Here is a 24,394-nt window from a genome sequence, read left to right as displayed (position 1 = left end):
AGTGGATTCGGCGCATCCCTAACAATTAGATGGGGAGATGGATTTAGAAGTCATTTTGCACAGCAACTTTGAAACCTTCTACCAGTGATGCCCAACAAAGCCTCCCAGGTGTGGCGCCCATGCTAACTAGACTCTTCACAGATGTTTGAATGTATACGGCCAACCGAGTCTCCTTTCCCAACTCTTATGTTATTGCGCTTGTCATTAAGAGGGCAGTTGGCTTATGTATGTATTCTACAAACCACAACACTGCTTGGCCTTTGGAGAGATCAAGTTGTTGGCCAGACAGTGAAAGAGTTTCTAGTTCACCGGAACGGGGCAAAGATCTTCAGTGGAGCTGATTTTGGACCATGTAGAAGGGTGCCGGAGTGTGGAAATACTGAGCTTCAGTACCAAGTATCCTCTGACTGGGTATATTTACACCCCCTAAGGTCACTATGAACAGATGAAGAAATATAATTATGCCCTCAACCCCACTCATACCCCATCGGAAGATGCAGCAGATGTACCAATACAACATGATGAATGTGTAGAAGCATCTATAGAATTAGGAGATAAGGCGCACACCCTCACAAATAGACTGCAGGGTGCTAATCCATAGGGGGGTCTCCGAAAATAGCTACTGAATATAATCAAAAAACGGATAGCACACCCAATTACAGAAAAATACATTTATTACAAAAAAGAAAAATATAACAAAAATTACAAAATAATATTTAGTGAGCCCAATGCGTTTCCTGCCTTTTTGGATTTTTTGATGATTTGTGCCCCTGAGGAAGACCCTTAAGGTCGAAACGATTTGGGCTCATTAAATATTTTTTTGTTATTGTTGTTATATTTTTCCTTTTTGTAATAAATTTATTTTTCTTTAATTGGGTGTGCCATCCATTTTTTGATAATATTCAATGAATGTGTAGAAGCCTGTGATATCTGTGCTCCCTCGGCCACAGATTTGTGGAGAGGCCACCAAAGCCCCACATTGGTTAAGAAACACTGGGGATGTGCAGGAGATATGATAGTTTTTTAAATTTTCCGTGGGCCAATCCCTATTGCTCTGGTCCCAATGATGAAAATTTGAGTGAATAAAAGGGAGGGGATGGGAACAACGAACCACAGTTCCATGATGGCACAATCAGTGCAGTCGGTAAGAGATGGGAATTTTTGATGACCACATTGGAAAGATGGCTGGATCTGCTAAATTAATACAGTAGAGACATGTTTATATAATGTTTATATAAGCTCTGCATTTCACTACAGAATAACAAATGGAATTTATAGAGATTATTGCAGCGCCCCAGGAGATCATGCTCCAAACACATATAAACTTTGGAAAAGTTGGCATAGTGAAAAAAATGCTCATGATATTCTTGGCTGATACTAAATATAATAATGTTAAGAAAGATTGTCCTTTTATAGGTAAATTGGGAGTTTCTTCCAAGATGAGAGAGATTCGATCTATCCAGATGCCGATATGAAAGTAACGTTACCCCAAAGGGTAACCCAACAATGGTGATTATAACATTTGGGTGGCTGAATCTATAAATTACCCTGATAAGCCCTGGAAACTGCAAAGTAAAGAGTTAAATCTAATTTATCTGATATTATCTGTAAATAGTTAAAGTCCCCTTGGGTTATCTCCATCCAAACCAGAAAAGCCAAGTGGCACATTTCTGGTCATTTAGATCATGGCCATTTGATCCTCATATACCTCTCAGTCTGTCATGTTCTTCTCCAAATAAGCAAATGCTCAGAATTTATTTGTAGTCTTTTTTAGCCTCGTGGAAACAAAGGACTTGGAGAGAGTTCATGAGCAAACGAGCAATAAAGGCAACGTAAGATCTAGGTTTCTGAAAGCTGGAGAAGCAATCACAGGACTTGTCAACCTCTCCAGAAGATGTTTCAATGACACTGTTGTCCAGCTGGTGCAATTAAGATCCGATGAATATGTAATTTTTTTTAAAACCACATAAACACTAAACTTGGGATTAAAAGAGACTTTAAATGTAAAATGAATCAAGGCAAATGATGTGTTAGACGGTCAGCGGTATTACACAATCACATCCCACATCCACAATGCATACAGAGTAATGACTCTGAGGCCCGGAGCAGAAATATGTGGAACTGGAAGACCATACATACATTGGTTCCAAAAGTACATAATGAACATTCTGATCTGAGAATGCAAACATCCCACAATCATAAACATACCACTCCAGGCAGCCTGAGCCAAACAGTTTGAGGCTGCAGTCAGGCTGTACTTTCTTACAGGACACATCTCTATGTGTTGAGCTGAAAAAGCTATTTATGCTTGGGAGCAGCACTTTGTTTCAGAATAAAATTGTACTGAGTGTTTTGTAAACTTGTTGGCTTTGCCAGTGTTACTCATACAGAGGACCATAGCCATTACCCACCAGGTTCTGATGGTTCCCACAAGTTTCTTCTCCCTCATTATTCGGGATTTATTCTTCTCTCTCTATACTGACAGGAATTTACTTCAGTGTGACTGCCTCTATGAATCCTACAATGATGTTTTAAGTGGGGTGCAAACAGGGGCAAGATGGAGAAATCAAGGAGAGATGTCCCGTAGACAGTAGGGCAAGATGAAGACAGCATGGAAAGATGTCCTGTAGACACAAGGACAATATGGAACAGTAATGACAAGATATCCTGTAGACAGTGGGGCAAAATGGAGACAGCAAGGAAAGATGTCCTATAGACAGTAGGGCAAGATGGAGACAGCAAGGAAAGATATCCTGTAGACAGTTTGGCAAGATGGAGACAGCAAGGAAAGATGTCCTGTAGACAGTAGGGCAAGATTGAGACAGCAAGGAAAGATGTCCTGTAGACAGTAGGGCAAGATGGAGACAACAAAGAAAGATGTCCTAAAGACAGTAGGGCAAAATGGAGACAGCAAGGAAAAATGTCCTGTATACAGTACGGAAAGATGGAGACAGCAAGGAGATATGTCCTGTAGACAGTAGGGCAAAATGGAGACAACAAGGAAAGATGTCTTAAAGATAGTAAAGCAAACTGGAGACAGCAATACAAGATGAATAAAGTACTGCAAGAAAGTAGAGCAAGAGAGAGACAGGATTACAAGATGGAGACAATACAGATAAAGTAGAGCAAGATAGAGACACTAAGTGAAAAAAACTTCGAAATTCGACCATTGAATTGCAGTAATACGATTTTCGAAGTCAACTTTTTTTTTGATTGAATATGGCCATATGCGATTGAAGCAAAATCATTCGATCGATCGATTAAATCCTTCGATTTGAACGATTTAATCGATCAATCAAACCATTTTCAAAAAAAACCTTCGACTTCTAAAAGGTCCCCATAGGCTTACATAGCAATTCGGCAGGTTTAAGGTGGTGAAGTGTTGAAGTCGAAGTTTTTTTAAAGAGACAGTACTTCAATTTTCAAATGGTTGAATATTTGAAGTTTTTCCAATTCGAATCGAAGTCAAAAGTCGAATTTGGCCTATTCGATGGTCGAAATTCCCAAAAATTACTTTGAAATTCAAAGTTTTGAATCTGGAAAAACTTTGAATTCACTTCGACCCTTAGTAAATGGGCCCCTAAGACAAGATATATTCAATAAGACAAATTGGAGACAGTATGGCAAGAAAGAGACTGTAGGACAAAATGGAGAAAGCAGAATAATATGGAGACAGTAGGGTAAGATGGAAAGAGAATGACAAGATATATAGGGGGAAATTTACTAAAGGGCGAAGTGGCTAATGCTGGCTGGCGCTAGCGAAGGAGATAGACTCTGGTGCAACTTCGCACTTCCAGGGGAATTTTCGCTCTGGCGAAAGAGCGTTACTACGCAAATTCACTACGTTTTTTATTTTACTGACCATTACCTCTTTCGCCAGACTTGCCTTCACCAGCTCAGACCAGGCAAAGTGCAATAGACTGGAAAAATGTTCTAAGTCCCAAAAAACGCTGGCGTCTTTTCCTGTAGTGATAGCCTGCAAAAGTCCTTTAAAATGTTACCGGGTTCCCCCATACATTTTCTAACATTTGGAACTCAGACTATACAGTGGGCTCATGTGTAGGGCATTATAACAACTATATTTTCTTCATTAAGGTTCCCTGGTCTTGTGTAATGTAATGCATTTGCTGCAACATTTACGTCCATTAAACCTTATAATTTCCTGCCGTATGCAAATTAGCCTGAGCGAAGACCTCTAACGAAATTGTGCTAGGCAGAATTGAACGATAGCGCATCTTCTCTTTGAATGCCGAAGTAACATTAGTGAAAAATCGTCAGCATTCGGCTCCCTGGACGCAACTTTGCATTTTAGTAAACTAGCGTTGTCTGTGCGAATTTTCGCCTGGCGAAGTGTAGCGATGGGTGCGGTCGTCGCTGGCTAATTTTCGCAGGTTAGTAAATTTCCCCCATAGATGGAGACAGTAGGACAAGATTGAAAAAATTGGGAAAGAGAGAAACAGAGGGATAAAAAAGAGACAAAAATATAGATAGAGCAAGACAATATATAGTCAGTAAGGTAGAATTCAGAAGGATTGGAAAGAAAGAGATTGTAAGGCAAGATGGAGATGAATAGGCAACAATAGAGCAAGATGGTGACAGTAGGACAAGATGTAGACTGTAGGTCAGGGCTGCTGTAATTTGTAGTTTAACAGCAGCATAAGGAATGACACTTGGACATAATTCACCAACAATATAATCTGAAGAGAAAGTCAAAGTAGGGAAAGATGAAGACAAAAGGACAACATGGAAAAAGATGGTCAAGATGGCAACACTTTACATCGGTGTCTACTAAAAATCTCAGTCGGTAAGGTTGCCAACTACTCTAGGAAGAATAGCCATTTGCCTAACAGCCTTTTGGAGCTGCTGAAATTCAACGACAGCTCAAGGACTAGAATTCAAAGTCAGTAATAAACTCGAATAAAAGGAAGTCAAGCTGTGATGCTTTGTGATGATTATTTGTCAAAAACCAGAGATTCGGCCTCAAAGATGTACATTTCTGGGGAAAGCAGGATGCTACAAAGAGTTTTTTTTGGAAGGGTGGAGTGGAATGTGCCAGAGTCAGTACTCCACCGAATGCCCCTGGTGCCACCCACCTCAAGCATATACACAGAATACTGTACTTGTACTAATTCTCAGGATACAGAACCTCTATGGAGACTTAGAATGATTTCTGCTCCAGAATAATCATAACTTTGCATTGTGATGTATAAAAAACTATTTATTAAAAAACAAAAACTTCCTGTGACTTTAAGGTCCCGTTTGGCTCGATACTAACAAAATCCATATCTGCTTTGTGTTTCGAGCTCGCAGTCTGGCAAAATGAATGCAGCCGTCTCTACTAACGGCATGTAAGAGTAACGTAAGCCCAGAACGTGCTGTCTTTTCCTTATAGCCTCACCAATACCAGAAATTTCCCAACTACCATAATTAATAAAGAATGACTAATTAGCTGAAACTCAAAATAGGGATTAAGGAAAATGTCCATATCTAAAACTAAAAACAAATTATCAAACAGAAAGATGAAAGGATTCATTATTTTAGTTTTTAATGAGAAATGTTTCATTTTAGGAAATTTTTCATTTCTTCCCATTCTTACTGCACTTTCTAAATTCATCTACCCTTCACAAGCAAGACATGATGATCTTCTCCAGGCCGACATCTCTTTTTAAGTAAGTTTTAACATCTCTGAGCCCTTCTCCTTAGCCTCAAAGTAGGTGCAGAGTCCATCTCACTAGCTCTGCAGCTTTAGTTTCTCACTCTCATGTACAAGTCTGTCCAACTTCAAATAAGAAGAACTTGCCCTATGGGAAATGATTGATAAGAGTTACATAGTTACATAGTTACATAGTTAAATTGGGTTGAAAAAAGACAAAGTCCATCAAGTTCAACCCCTCCAAATGAAAACCCATCATCCATACACACACCCCTCCCTACTTTTAATTAAAATTCTATATACCCATACCTATACTAACTATAGAGTTTAGTATCACAATAGCCTTGGATATTATGTCTGTCCAAAAAATCATCCAAGCCATTCTTAAAGGCATTAACTGAATCAGCCATCACAACATCACCCGGCAGTGCATTCCACAACCTCACTGTCCTGACTGTGAAGAACCCTCTACGTTGCTTCAAATGAAAGTTCTTTTCTTCTAGTCTAAAGGGGTGGCCTCTGGTACGGTGATCCACTTTATGGGTAAAAAGGTCCCCTGCCATTTGTCTATAATGTCCTCTAATGTACTTGTAAAGTGTAATCATGTCCCCTCGCAAGCGCCTTTTTTCCAGAGAAAACAACCCCAACCTTGACAGTCTACCCTCATAATTTAAGTCTTCCGTCCCTCTAACCAATTTAGTTGCACGTCTCTGCACTCTCTCCAGCTCATTTATATCCCTCTTAAGGACTGGAGTCCAAAACTGAACTTGTCAAGTTGTCAAGCTGTCTCTTGGTGACATCTCACCTGAAATGAAATGATTGATAAGAGAGGGACATCTTGTCTCTTAGCAATAACATAACTTGACCAAAGTAAAATGATTGATCAATGGGGCATCAAATATGTTGGTAAGACTGGGAATGAATACTGCTTGCTGAGAATCCCTAACCAGTGTTGGATTGGGACAACAGGGGCCCACCCAAAAACCTTAAATTAGAGTCCTGCATCGGGTCGGGTACCCGCAAAAACCTGCAGTACCTTGCGGGTTGAGGAGAGAAGTTCTGGGTGCGGTAAAGACACGGGTCGGCGGTTCTTCGGGTCGCGGGACGGGCAGCGGGTCTACTCAATAGCGATATTTACTCCTTTTTTCTGATCACATCTACTTCCGATGATGCCACTTCCGGTTTACAATAACAGCACTTCCTGATTCTTGATGGTCAGCGGGTCGCGGGTCCGGGCTGCGGATAAGGTTCCTGCGGGTAGTTTCGGGTAGCGGTTCCAAGCGGGTAAGAATGCGGGTTGGGGGTCCGGGTTGCGGATTGCAGGTACGGGTCCCAAAAAATGGACCCGCGCAGGACTCTACCTTAAACCAAGGGCCCACCCAAAAACATTAGACCAGGGGCCCACTCTCAGTACTATTTTCTTCCTCTCCTCACTTAACCACTCTCCTAGTCTCTTTTCTTTACATACTATAATCTATTATTCCATCTATTAAGCCTCTTTGTTCACATAGAAATAGGGAATGGCCAAGAAATAGGCCAAATGTTTAGCAGCATGAGGTCCCCCTGACACCTGGGCCCACCGGGAGTTTTTCTGGTATCCCGATGGGCCAGTCCGACACTGAATATACAGAAGGGGTTACAGTAATCCCTTGAACCCCTCTGACTACGTCTATCGTAAATTAGGCAGCAGGGCATCAGGGTCAGGTTCAGAATGACAATATGTGGGTTCTAGCAAATGGCAGAGGGGCTGCTGTAAGACTCCATAGACATTCATTATTTAATGGGCTGGCAGGGGACTGTTTTGGCCTCTGTGTACTTGGAGGCCAATTGGAGGGCATATTTTGATTCTCAGCCCAGACGTGTTCACTGTTATAGGGTTTCTTCTGTAAATATTCAAAGTATTAGTTACTTGCCCCATTTGAAGTTGGCAGAAACTAAACCAGAGGGCAAGAAGAAGACTTTGGGCAGAGCAGTGACATATGGGGGTGGGTTCATGATATTTGGGGTGTGTGTTTGTTCCTAGGGCAGCGCCCATGTCATCAGAGGTTGTTATTGGCCAGATTGTTTGGCCAATAGACAGTTGGGACCCTAAGAAAAACTGAACTGTTTGGATCAAAATTGAGCAGGTGCCAAGCCTCTGGTTATTATTCATTTGCACCTTGGGAAATCTAAAGGTCACATAAGACATCTGGGTATTTTCAAGTGCATCAGAACCGAGTCCATTTAAACACAGCTAAGACTTGAGCGGTGTGAATGGATTTCTGAGATCTCCGGCTACTGCTCTGCTAGGTTATTCCCCCTTCAGCTCATTTGTAGGTAACAATATACAGAAATCAGATCTGCAGCCATAACAGAACATTGTGCCCAACTCGGAGCTTATAGTTCTGCCCTTTCCATATCTCAGCTCTGGAGCAACGTGTAGAGAGTTTAATGAGTAACCCAATGTTTTTTTTATATATCTGTGCCATGTACAGAGCAAGCGGCAAAGGTATCCTGCCTCCACCCTCTCTGTGCCCCCCCCCCCGATACTGACATGCAGGGGAGTGAGTGAAACCAAAGAAATCTCATGTTCTCATACCTCTCCTTGAAAACTTGGCCACGGGGAAGGGAATATGTCCTTGCATTAAGTTTATACGATGTTGACAAACACTTTATCACTATTTATCTTGCTATACATAGCCGTGTTACTGATACTGCCTATCTAGAATGACTCACTATATTGAAGCAGGCCATGCCAGGCTGGCGGGCAAATATCAATCCAGAGGGGTGAGGCGTAGAGCAACCCACATACGCTCCTCTGCCAAATGGTATCTCCTTATCAGTAAACATGTTCTGGGAATCTACCTGCCCCTCTCAATGTTTCAACATATGGACAGAACAAACACAAAATACATGATCTTTCTTCCTTTGCCAAAGGACAATAAAAGAAAAAAGGGGGAAGAAAAGCATTGCCACATAAAGCCACGTACATATACCTATTTATGAAAGAGGAGTGGTGATAAATGCTTGTGATAAGAGTGTTAAAGGGCACGTACTAATAGCATTTATGGTTGGAGTAGGTGTGCCCGGTTACCGGAAAATCGATTGTCCATTAGGACCTTCTTCTAACGAACTCTTGAACATTAATATGGAAAATAAAGGACAAATGAGGGAAGATCTGAGCCCTGGACACCGCACAATAACCAATGCACAGTGCCCTGGCTTTCCTTGGGTCGTAAAAACCAGAATGAAATAATAGGAAAAGGAAGCATTTTTCACAGGCTGAGTGGACGTCTGCAAAGTCCATTAGACCTTCGGTGCATAACTGGTGCAACTCTAGAAGCCTCCTGCTTTCCATTCTCTTTAACCAATTAGTCACTTGTTCTCCTGGCAGCAAAGAAACATATGACAAATACAAGAGTCCTCTGCACTCAATCCATTATCAATATATTTAAGACAGAGACATTTTGTGCATACTGCTACTGAAAAATGCCTTACCCTTTAAACAAAACAGGGATTGTTTGTCCATATATTGCAATATATTTAAGCTGGCCAACTACGTCAAAGTCATCCCATATCTGGCCAGTCCTACGCTTAATTTTCATCAGATTCATTAAGAATTCTATTGCTTCATTATACATTTTACAAAGGAACTTCGTTTTACCTGCAACATGCAGAGGACTCTTGTATTTGTCTTTATGTATTTTGTGGTCACAGCCTCATTGTACCCCCGCCTAATGGTGTTAAAAAATAAGTGATGAGCACAACTTTCCCTTGTTAGCAAAGAAACATATGACCCACTTACAAAGCAGCTTAGGTTGAAAAAAGGCTTAAGCCCCAGGTTCTACCCCGTCAGGGGAAAGAAATACCCCCTCTAACAGGCCAGTGGCAAATTCAGCCTGAAATGGTTGTGGAATATGCTACCAACAGAGGTGGCAGTACGTGATTTATTGGTGGGTTCCAAACACGGAGTCACTATAATATTCAGGAAATTTTCCCAGACTAAAACTACATTTGCCAGGAAGGCGGTTGATCTTGCACTGACTCGCTTATCAGCGCCTTCCATAACTAGAGACATAAATAGGTTATTAGGTCCAGCTCAAGGTCTCCTTTGGGAGTCAAGCTGTTCCTGTCTGTCCTCTCCATCACTGAATGGACTTAGCGAGGAGGGCTGTTTGCAAAGGAGTCCTTTGGAAATCATTACTTCCATCCAACTTGTCTGTTAAGATCACAGAGCTGGAGTATGAGCCCAGTCTAATATGTTGAAAATTACTGTTGCCCACTCTCCTCTATAGCGTCCCCCCTCTTCCCTACTGCCTTCTCCTTCCTGCTTGCTCAGACTCTCGCTACACAAAATATGGGGAATATTTCCGACTCGCTAATAATGAAGCTTTTGTGGAGGGTCTTGTTCTTCAGTGCCTAATTATTAGCACAGACAATGCACGTGCCGAAAGCAAGGTGCCGTGCAATTACGCAGAATGCCATTAAGCGTGCGGGTGTTGTTGTGCAATTCTAAAGCGTTCGGAAGCGACAACCTTGTATGGTAATCCTGATACACTCCGGTGTGTTCACACTCTAATAACACTTAATACATTATCATTAATACATTATCATTAATCGCAAGTAAAATTAATATATTTCCTGGATGAAATCACCCATAATAAGCAGCGGCTCCAGCGGCGGTTACATACGTGTGAGATGGGCCCCTTACAATACACAGACATTGAAGTGGAAGAGATATTAGACATTTAGCACTTGCAACAGAGCAAAAAGGTGCAGAGTCTGATAAAGAGAAAATGGGAGAAGGGAAGGGTGCCAGGCATGAACACTGACGTCACAAGGAGGGGGGCAGAATTTTTAGAACATATTGCACCTCTGAATGCACTTGCAGGTGTTAAATTAAAAATAAACCATATTTATAAGTAAGATTAATTTTCTGTTTACTTATCTTTAAACACACAGTACAGTATGAGGGTATAGCTGTGCCCAGAACATTCCTTCTCTGTATATTCGTATTTATACATATGGGAGGGGGTGCCATATTGATTCTCTTAGACTTACAGTATGAGGGTATAGCTTATTGTGTGCCCAGAACATTCCTTCTCTGTATATTTGTATTTATACATATGGCAGGAGGGAGGTGACATATTGATTCCCCTAGGCAGTACAGTATGAGCGTATAGCTTATTGTGTGCCCAGAACATTCCTTCTCTGTATATTTGTGTATAAACATAAAGATGGGAGCTGCCATATTGTGCTGTATGACGGTACAAGAAGAAACAGAAAATTGGGTGATTTTACTATGAAGTCAAGATGGAAAACTTACAGAGATCAGTTGGATTGCTCATTATTTTAATGAAAAACTAAATATCTTGTCTTATACAGTATATCAATGGAATATTTGACGTGAAAGCCTCAGTGGACCTGGAAAGCTTATACGGCAGAATATCTTGTTTTGATGTAAGTCCATTACACTCTATCAAAGTACATTCAGCATCCTCAGTGGGACCCACACTGTCAGTCCTCTTATCTCTAGGCTGGGATCTTCCTATAAATTAACTTTGTGTGAGACATACAGTATATCAAGTGCTGTGTTGCATTGTGGGTACAGCACAAAGCCAAATTTAGACAAAAATAATGGTAATGACTAATAATAATTATATTCATATGGCAATGCACTTTGGGTAGTGTGCAGGGAAAGGCTTGTTTAATGAACTTTTTTGCATTTTTAACTCTGATAAATTTCTGCTGAATTGTGCTTAGTACAGAGGAATATCTATGCTGCCTTAGTTTTATGTGATCTCTCTGTACAGGCTATGAGCAAACTTGGGGGGGCTGTTCCTGCTGAATTGTGCTTAGTACAGGGGAATATCTATGCTGCCATACTTTTATGGGATCTCTCTGTACAGACTATGAGCAAATGTGGGGGCTGTTCCTTCTGAATTGTGCTTAGTACAGGGAATACCTATGCTGCCACAGTTTTATGGGATCTCTCTGTACAGGTTATGAGCAAACTTAGGGGACTGTTCCTGCTAAATTGTGCTTAGTACAGGGGAATACCTATGCTAACAGGCCGGAATGCAGCGAGTGATCGGTTGTAGCATCGGAATATTATCCAGTGTTACATCTCCTGCTCCAGCTTCCTTTTGAGGTGCAGTTAAGATGAGAGTAGGAGCGGTACAAGCATGGTGCACTCAGAACATCAAGGGAAAGCTAAAGCTTTAGAGGAGAGCATTCTGTTATGGCTCCATGCAAATAAATTAGCATTATAAAGCACAGCGGGGTCCTCGTGTCTCTCCTTGTGAGTGTTTTGTCCTCTAGTCAGGAACCGGCGGAGAGCGGGCGAGTGGCACTGGGAGATCGACGGTTGCATGAACATGAGAAGGAAACACTACAGAGAAGTTCAAGGCTGGCGCTTTTGTTGCTCTGTCTGAACAAGGTACAGCGGGTTTCATTAAATGATTTGGTGCTGAGTCTGCGTCCCGTGCGTCTCTGATCTGCTAACGTTACACTCCATTGTTCTCTACAGCAATGATATCTGACATAGAACATTCTAGCATTCTCCCGTAGGCTAGATTCATCTCAATGTTTGCTTCTCTTGCCAGTACCTGCAGCATCTCACTATACACAGAGCAGCCTGTATAATGCTATGCCATGCCACAGTTATATATGTACCACCTCAGCCGGGACTACTCCTGCCACACAGTGCTCGCTGGTAGACATTCACTGTTTCGATGGTGGTGATCTGGGTGCAAGTTAAGATTCTCATACTGTTGGCTGGTCTTCAACTGGGCACTGATGTCCAGCATGAAGACTACCCCAGGGGGGGAGTTTTTAACATAAAAGGGGCGCAGGAATAGGATAAAAGGCCATTGGAACCACATGTGGGACAAATAGGCAACATCAGTGACCCAACCTTTTCAGGGAAAGAAAATATTTAATCACAGGGGGATGCCAAGTTGTTAAACATCCGCCAGTGACCCTTATCACTTATTTCAGGCCCCAGACTCCTCTTTTTCTAAAAATGCACTTCTCATCTCAGCACCATGCTGAGTACCCCAGACCAGAGTCTCTTAGGGGTGTCTTGGCACCCACCAGTGATATTTTCTTTCCTTGATAAATGACAAGGAAAGGTAGAGGGTCTGGGCATGGCAATTAGTTTGGCATCTCCTGTGACTATAATTAATTGCCTCTTGTTCTTCTCAGCGCTCCTCTTCTGTGAAAAACACAGCACCTTGGGGTATCTTTCAGAAGGGAAGGCAACCACCATCTTTCCCTAGCTTCCCAGACTTCCTTCTTCTTTACAGCCATTTCCTGTTTGACTCATGCAGAGGATGCTGGGGCACCGGAAGAGAATGATGCTGTGATGCTGAGAAGAAGAGAACATGGGGTCTTGAAGAAGAGGAGCACCCGCCAAGGGACTCAAGTAAGCACACTGCTTCACTGAGGGCACCCAACAACTTTGCACCACCAGCGACTCCATCTTTTCTTGTTCTTTAACTGGCTTTATAAAGACAAGCAGCGCTGCTCAACACAGCACCAAGTGAGTAATCGTTTATTGTATTAAAATGTGAAATCAAAAATGTTCTCGGTGAGACCCAAGGCTCCTGTTTTATCTTCCGCTAATAGAAATGATGGGTGAAAGTAGCAGGCAGTGGGTGGCTGGGTCCCTCCGTGCATCATCAACACTCGGCAGGTGACTTGGCGCAACATTAATAACCCTGGGCTTTAAAGCCGAGTCCCTATAAATGTTACAAGGCTCGTTAAGTGTTTAATAACGAGCCATAAATGTTCTCTGTTTACGGTAAGAGAAGCCTGGTTTGTGTTACCGAACGTGATGTCAGATTCCAGGGAAAAGTCAGAAAAAACACAGAACATAAATAGAGTGAAATATATGGGGGAGCGCAGCCAGGATGAGGGGAGATTTACACAGGCAGAGCACCAGGCCGGCCCCTATAACCAACACCCCTGGTACGTGCACCGCGCCAACTGAAATGTTTGGAAACCTCGGGTCAATTTACATTAAAACAAACAGGCGCGTGATTTGCTTTGATACCCCCAGCTCCCAGGCAGGAACAGGCCCCATGTTTTTCCATCACTCACTGCTATAACTAATTCATTAGTTCCAGCTACAAACGTGCCACTGCAGCAAGGCGGAACAGTTAGAGCTTGTCGAAATAGAGAGGGGCAGAGACCTGGCACCTGGCGCCTGGCAGAGGTCTCTCATGTTTATGCTTCCAGATTCTCTACACCAAGTCTCACTGCTATCGGAATAAGGGCACCGGGTGATGTAGGATTCGCTATGAAAAGCAGCATCTGTCTGATGATGCACTGCTAGCTCTGACTCCTGAAACCTTGTAGTATAAGGCAGCTGACTAATGCTACCATGTTTCAAAAATGAACAGAAATCTTTTATACAAATAAAAAAGAATGGGCAGAAGTGGCAGTAGGATATATTTAATAGAAGTAATTCAAAAAACAACTGGACTTGCTGAGTAATTATTGAAGACGTTTCACTACTCATCCGGGCAGCTTCTTCAGTTCAACTGACTGGTGTGGGGAGTCCTCGGCATATAAACTCTTCCACTAATCCAATCACAACGGCACATTGTAACTCTTCAGAGAGGTGACATCTGAAACTCACAGGGGTGTGATTCTGTGTAGTTACTGGGATAGGATTACCAATGTGTCATGCAACTCCTAGAAACAGGTGTTATTTTTGAGAGTTGCATGAATGGATGTGTGAAGTGTTCTGAAACCGCCGGGATACAGATGTTAGAACAGCATTGTATGTAGCAGACAGGTGGTGTCGAAGGCCCCTGCCTCTGTTCAGGGATGGTTTCTCCACCTTGACATGAATCGCCTCTTTCATGCCTCTTTCAAACCAGCGGTCTTCATTATCCAAGATTAGGACATTGCTATCTTCAAAAGAGTGTCCCTTGTCTTTTAGGCGTAGAAAGACAGCGGAGTAGGGTACAGGGTCGAACTGGGCCAGCGGGACACCAGGAAAAAAAACGGTGGCCCAGATCTGCTTCCACCTACCTGCCTGCCTCTCTCTGCCACGACCGAAAGAAGAAACAGGTACGTACCGATTGGGGCTGTGGTGGGTTGCAGGCGGCGGCCTTGAAGTTGGCCCAGTCCGACACTGGTAGGGTATATCATGCAATCCATTGCTTACTAAGACAGCCCTAACCAGTTCAGGGCCCCAAACTGACTTCCCTCCTGAACTACTGCAACCTTGCTCTCCTAGGTTTGCCACCTGTCTGGATTTGACCCGGACAGCTCAGTTTTTGGGAGGGCTGTCCGGGTCAAAACTGCCTACCCGGATTAGGATTCCCTAAGATTGAAGCTGCGATTGGTCAATTGCTAAGAACCACATCATAGTGTGATGTCACTGTCCCACCCACAATGTCATCATCCTGCCCATGTGACATTGTCATCCACACCCCTACCTCTAGGGGGGAAAGGTGGCAAGCCTATGCTCTCCCCAACAGCCCTGCTCTTGAGTGCCAATCTGCCTCACTGCCATCTTGCCTTAGCTGCTGGATTATCTCGCATTTAAGAACACTGGCTTCATCTGCTTATGTAGATCCTACCGACATGGCAGTTCCCACCCATTTATATATATATAAAAAATATACTGTATTTACTGACAGAGAGACACTCAGTGCTACTGCTCAACTGAATCGTTCTCTTAACACTGAAAAGTAAATGTGCTTTCAGCTTCCGAATGAAGAGTGGCCTAAATGGAGCAAATCAAAGGGAAATCAAAGGTCAGTTAAGGATATGGAAGAAGAAAAGATCAGAGATTCAGAATTCAGTTCAAGGGCAAATCCACATGGATCCCTTTGATGTTACTGTCGTCATTGACACATGGAGAAATTTAGTTCCACTTAGTTCCATGGGAAAATAAAAAATAGGCCTCATATATGTTATGAGCTAAGGGGGCCCAGCCTGAAGGGCAGTTGGGTGGGGGATTTGGGGTGAGTGCTTATTTGTGCCATGGGTACCCCTGGAACTATAACAGGGTGACTGTTACCCCAATGTTTCTATATATCTGTAAACTTGTTATGAGCTAAGGGGGCCCAGCCTGAAGGCCAGTAAGGGGGAGATATGGGGTGAGTGCTTATTTGTGTCCTGGGTACCCCTGGAACTATAGCAGGGTGACTGTTACCCCAATTTTTCTTTATATCTGTAACCTTGTTATGAGCTAAGGGGGCCCAGCCTAAAGGCCAGTTAGGGGGAGATTTGGGGTGAGTGCTTATTTGTGCCCTGGGTACCCCTGGAACTATAGCAGGGTGACTAATACAGAACTATGTTTTCTTTTATTAGACAAATCTTTATTTTGGGGTTGACTTGCCCTTCAATTGGCAGAAGGGTGTCTGGTTAAACTGTCACTTACAGGCAGAGAGGTGCTGGTTCCCCAGGCAGAGGCGACAGTTATGGGTTGTACAGTGAATACTATTCCCAGTAAAGTCGTTGCTGCAGCTTCTCTTCCTGCCTGTCAGGACCTGTTGGAGAACTGTTAATCCCTAGAGAGGAAAAAGCCACTAATTATCACCTTCAGCAAACGAGCAAAATAAAATTCTACTACTTATTTGTACAGTCTACATGTGAAGGTAAATGAAGTGGTATGCAGGCATATAATGGAATACCTGCCGGGAGGAGACGGTGCTGATATTAATGAGCTTGGATGGGGAAATATCACTCGGCGTCGGCACTGGTCGGGCAGCACAAGGGCCCCGGCTCTATTGAAGCTGATATTTTACTCTAAAGTGGGATTTTTTTTACCAGTTCTTTAAAATGTATTACGCACATTAATTCCCCTGCACACGCTGACATTTTCTTTCTGATTTATGGCAGAATGGGGGATTGTAGGGAGCCACGTGTAGCTGTGGGAAGGGGAGAGCATTAAAGGAACTTAAAAACACTTTGGGGGGGCATTGATTTATTCAAACAATACTGTGTTTTGGTCTATCACAGGAACTGCATTGAGCCATGGCCAGGGTTCATCTAGAGCAGGGCTGTCCAACTGGAGGGCCACAGGCTGCATCCCACTTGTGTGGCCCCCACATGAAAGTCTGTCTGCTGTGTCTGTTTACCATGTGTAAAATTTAAAGGGTATCACTACAGAGATTAACTGGCCCCAGTATTATTTACACCTCAAATTCAGACTGTAAACTCCTGCATTGTTCCACCTGTAACACCTCTATTGTTCACACCCCTTAAACCCTGTTCTGTTAACACCTGAGACCCAGACTGAAACTGCCCACATACTTCATCTATTCGCAGTCATACAAACTGCTGGAGGGGCACCACCACTGTGTCACTGTATGTAGCACATCTTAGAGTGGTCCTGATAGGTTTCCCTGTCTCCTGCTCCCTGTGTGTGTCATACTCTGCCTGCCCTATGCTCCCTGTGTGTGCCATACTCTGCCTGCCCTATGCTCCCTGTGTGTGCCATACTCTGCCTGCCCTATGCTCCCTGTGTGTGCCATACTCTGTCTTCCTTATGCTCCCTGTGTGTGTCATACTCTGCCTGCCCTATGCTCCCTGTGTGTGCCATACTCTGCCTGCCCTATGCTCCCTGTGTGTGCCATACTCTGCCTTCCCTATGCTCCCTGTGTGTGCCATACTCTGCCTGCCCTATGCTCCGTGTTTCATACTCTGCCTGTGCTATGCTCTGTGTGTATGTGACATACTCTGCCTGTCCTATGCTCCTTGTGTGTCATACTCTGCCTGTATGTGCCCTGCTCTGCCTGTGGAACATATGCCTAGTATTTGTTTTGAGGGTTTGTTAGCATTTCAAAACTATTGTTAGGGGCCCTAAGGTGTTTAATCATGTGGGGGTGCTGCGTTATCCACATGGGATAAGGAGGCATATATATTTAAGGGTATGTCTTAATATGACTTACATTTCTCAGATATGAGTGCTGAGTGATGTCCCTGCAGTGATCACCAGCCATTTGTTTTTATTGGTGTGCTACCACATTTAATGTGGACATGGTCTTGTGGTAGCATGGATGTGGTTTAAAGTGGGTGTGGTTTAAAGGAGAAGGAAAGGCCAAAACTAAGTAAGCTTGATCAAAAAAGGTCTATATAAATACACCAGTAAACCCTCAAAGTAATGCTACTCTGAGTCCTCTGTCAAAAGAAACACAGCTTTTCTTTCCTTCCATTGTGTACTCATGGTCTTGAGCCGTTTAGTTTTGCCAAAAATTCGCCACCAGCGAAAAAAAATTTTGTCACGCGGCGAAATGGTTTTGACGTGCATCTTTTTTTTTTTGTCGCACGCCGCCATACAAGTCTATGGGCGTCATTTTTTCGGCGAAACGAGGCGAAAAAATTCGCCCATCCCTAATGGTCTTCTGTATCAGACTTCCTGTTTTCAACATAAACCTCCAAGGCTAGGGCTTGAGCATGCTCAGTTAGCTCCTCTCTCTCTCTCCCCCTTCCCTCTCTGCTGTAATCTGAGCCCAGGTGAGGTGGGAGAGACTCAGGCAGGAAGTGATGTCACACCAAGCTAATATGGCAGCTGTTATCTTAAACAAACAGAAAGAGCTTCTAGAGCTGTTTACTCAGGTATGGTCAAGCATTCTGCAGAATAAATATAGTGTTATAGCTTGCACTATTGTGGCTAATCCATTGGCAATAAACTGCTTTGGTAGCTTTCCTTCTCCTTTAAAAGTAGGGAGTGGTCAACATTGGCTTCCGTTATTTGCCCTCCACCATGAAGCCAGAAACATTTCGGCCCTCTGTACCACAGAAGTTGGACATCAATGATTGTGAGTGAGGTGTATTTTCCCTTTGCTATTTGCTCAAGGCCTGCCACATTGCCAGCTATTACTGTTCCACTGGTGCCTCTGCTTATGGCTCATTCCATAAGCCCTGGCCAGAGCAAAGAGCAAAGAATGGGCACTAGGTTTTATGTTTTCTGCACTTGGCACAAGCTTGTACCTGAAGAAAGACTCCTGTAGAGGGTCGGGTACCCACAAAAAAAATTGAGTAGTATTTTTGGGTCGGGTATAGATGCGGGTCTGCGGGTCTGCGGGTCGGGGGTCTCATCTATATTTCTAGTCTTTTCACTATATTTTACAAAACTTGTTTCTACAGATGCAGCCACTTTGGTTTGTCTGTTTGACACAGAATAACTAAACACAGATATCCCATTTATCTCATTTAACACAGAAAACTGTGACACAACATCCCATCTAATTAAAGCATTCACCATTGTGAACAATGGTGCTTTGGTATGCTAATGAAAAGGTTAAATGCATTAAATGAGTTAAGATAACTTTAGATAACACAGTTTCTTCAATTAACTCTTAGTCATGACGCATTTAACTCACAAATCCAAGTGGCTTCATCTGTATCTCAGCCCACTTCTGATGATGTCACTTCTGGTTTGCAGCAACAGCACTTCTTGCTATAGTGGTCGGTGGGCCGGGTAATGGACCCAAGTACGGACCAGTATGTAGGTGTTCTCTCAGACACCCCCTAACTTGCATGTCATTAATATGCACACGCTAGTGAGGGCCAGAAGGAAAAAGATGCAGAAGAGCCCTGTATTTACCCATACCTCCAAACTGTCCTGTTTTCAGAGGGACAGTCCCTCTTTTGACAGCTCAACCCGCCGTCCCTCGTTTATACTGGAAAGTTCAGATTTTCTCTGCACTGAACAGCCAGAAAAAGAAACAATGTTTCTAACTTAATTGGCTTTCGGCAGAGAGCACAGAACAGCCACAGCAGCAAATAAAATACTTTTGTAACAATTTTGAGGCAAGCAAATAAGTAATTGTAACAATATAAGATAACAGGTCTCTTGGGAGAAGTTAGACTCACAGCTCAAAGGGCAATTCACCTTCATTAGCAAAACTGTAATAACTGAAAACTAGGGATGCACCAAATCTTCTATTTTGGATTCGGCCGAACCTCCGAATCCTTCGCGAAAGATTCAGCCGAATACCGAACCAAATCCTAATTTGCATATGCAAACATTTTTTACTTCCTTGTTTTGTGACAAAAAGTCACGCGATTTCCCTCCCGGAGCCTAATTTGCATATGCTAATTAGGATTTGGATTCAGTTCGACCGGGCAGAAGGATTCGGCCGAATCCGGATACTGCTGAAAAAGGCAGAATTCTGGCCGAATCCCAAACCGAATCCTGGATTCGGTGCATCCCTAGTTCAAACTTTCATAATTTATAAATTACATAATTTTGTAAAATGAACACGGTAATTAGGGGGTGTGGCCACAAAACAGGTGTGGCCAAAAATGTGTCCCTCTTTTTGTTTCCAACATTTTGGGAGGTATGCCCCATGCTTACAGTCACATGCCCATTTACTTTGCACCTTGTGCCAGTTTTGGTGCCAGTGTAGCCTGCACAGAAATCCCATGTAGGCAGGTGCTCTGTGGATGGCCATAGAAGTGCAAGTGCGAGTCCATGGGATTTGTAAATCAGGCCACGCTTTCAAGGTTGGACTGGACTGGTGGGACACCCAGTGAGCCCCGGCCTTCATTGGCCCCACAGACCCAGGCCTGCTCCCTGTGGCACTGTAGATGCACCCTGTTCCCTCTTGACTGATAGAGGGGGGTTATTTTGGGAGGTGCCCCTTCATGACACAAGGGGGGCCCTCGAGAAATTTATATGCTTTGACAATTTGCAATTGGTTTTCATTAATTTTTTGTGTTTTTTGTAATTAGGTAGCTTTTTGTTCAAAACCTGTCTGATGTGGACTTTCAGCAGGTATCTGGTTCTTAGGGTTCAGTTTAGAAACCAGACAGTGGTTTATATGCCAGACTGAAATATGAATATGAAAATAGAAAGATCAGTGATAATAAGCAAACATTACAACAAAATTGTAGAGTCCCACAGCAGTCGTTTTTTGGGCTCCTGAGATCAGTGACCCCCCATCTGACAGCTGGACAGAGGTTGAAGAGAAAAAAAAAAAATGAAGACCAATTGAAAAGTTGCTAAGAACAAAGCATAACCTAAACTATATCTCATATCATCACCCCCTGCTGTACACTTTCAACTTTAATGTGAACATCCACCCAAATGAAATGTATTTTCAATATACATACAGTACATGAATTTAAAAAAAAAACCTGCTTGTTGTGACTCCTGAAACACTGCAGCAGAATCGAACTGATGCAAAGACCAGGAGGAGAACAGAAATTGGGAATTGGGAAGTTGTTGACAATTACACATAAATATATATGATACACTATACAGGTATACAGGTATCAGTGTTATATATATATATTGATACTGTATACTGCACGGTGCCACTAGGTGGTGCAGAAAGTGATGACATTTCCTACAGAGATTCCCTAAAATCTTAATCTGACCTGAAGGAGCCTATGGCAGGACAATTGCACAGATACCCCCTGGCAGGACAATTGCACAGATACCCCCTGGCAGGACAATTGCAGAGATACCCCCTGGCAGAGCATTTGCACAGATACCCTGGCAGAGCATTTGCACAATTTTGTACAAGTTACTAGTCCTGTATTCGATCTTGGCTTGTCCTTTACAAAGGGGGACATAAGAGAATAAACCTATGATTCCATATGGAGTGGATCTGAGTAGTTTTCCAGATTACCACCTGTTTGCCACCTAAAAATTCATATTTTTTGTGATTTTTGTTGCCTCAGCTACACCCTCCTATCTCTTTCCTATTTCCTAGTTAAATCAGCCCCATTCATCTACAGACAGCAGTGCTACAGATATCAGCTAATCTGGTGAGACTTCCACCAACTGCAGCTCTCTAGACAAGGCACAATGTCCATGCCTCCTGTCTGTTTCTTTTTCCCTTGTATCCAGCAGAAGCTTCACCATTATCTCCCTAGTCCTGCCACCCGAGTCCTCACACAGCACCCGAGATCTGCAATGGAAATGTTGTGTTGTTGTTGCTGCCGTGCGTAAATCTGCAGCTAAAAATAATCATGTCCCCAATAGATAATGAATCTTGTCCATTTCCAGCACTTTCCCGTGATTAAACGGCCTCATTTTCATTTAGAAATCTTGTGCAAGACGTATTCATTTCACAATTAGTAGGTTAAACGAATAGGTAATCAGCCCAATCTCCACCAGAAATAATTTGTTTGCGTCAGAAGATACGGAGATATGAACTTCGCAAGGAGAAGGCACACTCTTAATTCCCACAAGCAACCTGTGCTGTGACTACAAAAAAAAGCCAAGAGCATTTAGCCATCAGTTAGAGATCTACTGGATTATATTGTAACAGAGGCAACCACAGATTCTTACTACTACTACTACTACTAACTGTTGACTGGTTGCTATGGGTTACTAGACTAGCGTGCAAACAGTTTAGCTGAAACTTGCTCTCCAGACCCAACAAAACCTATTATTTCCTATAAGAAATTGAAGAACTGACGCCTGTTACCTGTCCGAATCTGGACACAATAAATCGGCCCCCAATGTTTTTGCCAAAATGAGAATAAAAAAAGTTGTTGAAATTTCCCTCATCAAAGACAGAGAAATGGCACTTTTCAAAATGTCAGTTTCATTTCCATTTAAATATTGCCGACTGTTTTTTAACGTTACGTTGTTTTCGACTGACCAATTCTGCATAGGAATTAAATTCTTTATTTACACAGAGAATGAGAAAGGGTTAAAGGGCTTGTTCAGCTTTAAATTCACTTTTAGGGGGTTATTTATCAAAGTCCGAATTTATCTCAATATTTCCTGCTACAAACTCCGATCAACTCCGTTTTTTTACGCTTATTTATCATTACATTTTCCCGAAAATTTGATTTGCGCGAAGAAATCCGATTTCCACGTTTTTTTCTGATTTTTTTATCAGATTTTCAAAAAATTTTCAGATTTTTCACCCCGAAAACTCCGAATTTTGCCCGAAAACTTCAGGGTAATGCACGAAACCCAGCGCACATCAAAAAATCATTGAGACTTCTCCCATTGACTTATATGCAAATTGACAGGCCTGAGATGCTGGATTTTCTGATTCAGACTTTTCCATCCTCGGGGTTTAATAAATTCTGAAAATTTGTGATTTTTTAAAAGTCAGATTTTATAAAAAAAAAAAAAATCACTGCTTTTTTCGTGATTTTTGCATTCTGAGTTTAGTAAATAACCCCCTTAGTATGATGCAGAGAGTGATATTCTGCGACAATTTGCAATTGGTTTTCATTTTTTTATTATTTATTTTTTTTAGTTATTTAGCTTTTTATTCAGCAGCTCTTCAGTTTACAATTTCAGCCATCTGGTTGCTAGGGTTCAAATCCCCCTAGCAACCATGCATTATTTTGCATAAGACACTGGACTATGAATAGGAGAGGGCTGAATAGAAAGATGAGTATTAAAAAGTAGCAATAACAACACATTTGTAGCCTTACAGAGTATTTGTTTTTTAGATGGGGTCAGTGACTCCCATTTGAAAGCTGGAAAGAGTCAGAAAACAATAAAAAAAATTAGGGATTCACCGATCGGTTCGGAATTCGGCCAGGATTCTGCCTTTTTTAGCAGAATTCGGATTTGGGCGAATCCTTCTTCCCAACCGAACCAAATCCTTATTTGCATATGCAAATTAGGGGTGTGGAGGGAAATTGCGTGACTTTTTGTCTAAAAACAAGGAAGTAAAAAATGTGTTCCCCTTCACAACCCTAATTTGCATATGCAAATTAGGGTTCGGATTTGGTTCGGTTTGGTATTCGGCTGAATCTTTAGCAAAGGATTCGGGGGTTAGGCCGAATTCAAAATAGTGGATTCGGTGCATACCTAAAAAAACATAAATGATGAAGACAACTGAAAAGTTGCTTAGAATTGGCCATTCTAGAACATACTAAAAATGTTAACTTACGGTACTCCTTTAAAAGCAATGTCTCAGTGACTTGGTATTTGGCAGCAGAGTGGGCTCACGTTTCCAGCGGTTTAATTTATAGACCTTTAATTTTTCAGTGTGTCATAGAATGGACAGTTCAATTGCTCTTCATTATTTATTTTTTCATAGTGTTTTTTTATTTATTTGCCTTCTTCTTCTGACTCTTTCCAGCTTTAAAATAGGGGGTCGCTGACTCCATCTAAAAACAAATGGCCCTTAAGACTACAAATGTATTGTTATTGCTACTTTTTATTACTCATCTTTCTATTGAGGCCTCTCCTATTGATATTCCAGTCTCTTATTCAAATCAGTGCATGGTTGCTAGGGTCATTTGGACCCTAGCAACCAGATAGCTGAAATTACAAACTGGAGAGCTGCTGGATAAAAACTGAAATAACTAAAAAAAGAAAACAAATAATAGAAAATTGAAAACAAATCCAAATTGTCTCCGAATATCCCTCTCTATATCCTAAATGTGAACAACCTCTTTAACACCCTCCCCCCAAAAAAAGCAAACACAAAAAATCTGAGGCCCTTCATTAGATGGTCTTATATATTTTTGGGATAAATGCACACCACCTGATCAGCCTAGGAACACTAAATTATTGTGAATTTCAACACACAAATGGAACCTTGGGAGTTCTAATAAAAGGAGAACAGAACCCTTCCTTACCTTGCCTTCAGATCCAAGGTGAGAGCGGAGCAGGCCAAGTTCTAACAATGGTTCTTCATGCTGGAGGCAAGAGAGGATGTTTGCATTTAGTCAGTGTACAGAGGATACGTTGAGTTTTCATAACAAGTGAAAAATGGGCAGAGGATTTGGGTGTGGAGATGGAGGCTATGTATACATATCAACATATATTCATCTGGCAGCCACAATGCAAACAAAGCACGGAAC

General features: G+C 42.3%; 1 protein-coding gene across 1 annotated transcript in view; it reads right to left on the bottom strand.

The window, feature by feature from the left end:
- The window catches only part of zbtb20.S (zinc finger and BTB domain containing 20 S homeolog), a 423,947-nt gene that overhangs the window by 312,911 nt on the left and 86,642 nt on the right, over positions 1-24,394 (bottom strand). The window contains exon 3 of the mRNA XM_041583507.1: positions 24,170-24,229. The gene's annotated coding sequence lies outside the window, so the exon portion shown is untranslated. The remainder of the gene's footprint in view (positions 1-24,169; positions 24,230-24,394) is intronic.

This window comes from Xenopus laevis, chromosome 2S, assembly GCF_017654675.1.
Source record: "Xenopus laevis strain J_2021 chromosome 2S, Xenopus_laevis_v10.1, whole genome shotgun sequence".
Classification (NCBI taxonomy): Eukaryota; Metazoa; Chordata; class Amphibia; order Anura; family Pipidae; genus Xenopus; species Xenopus laevis.
The sequence above is the reverse complement of the archived record's forward strand: the minus strand, read 5'-3'. Positions and strand labels throughout refer to the sequence as shown.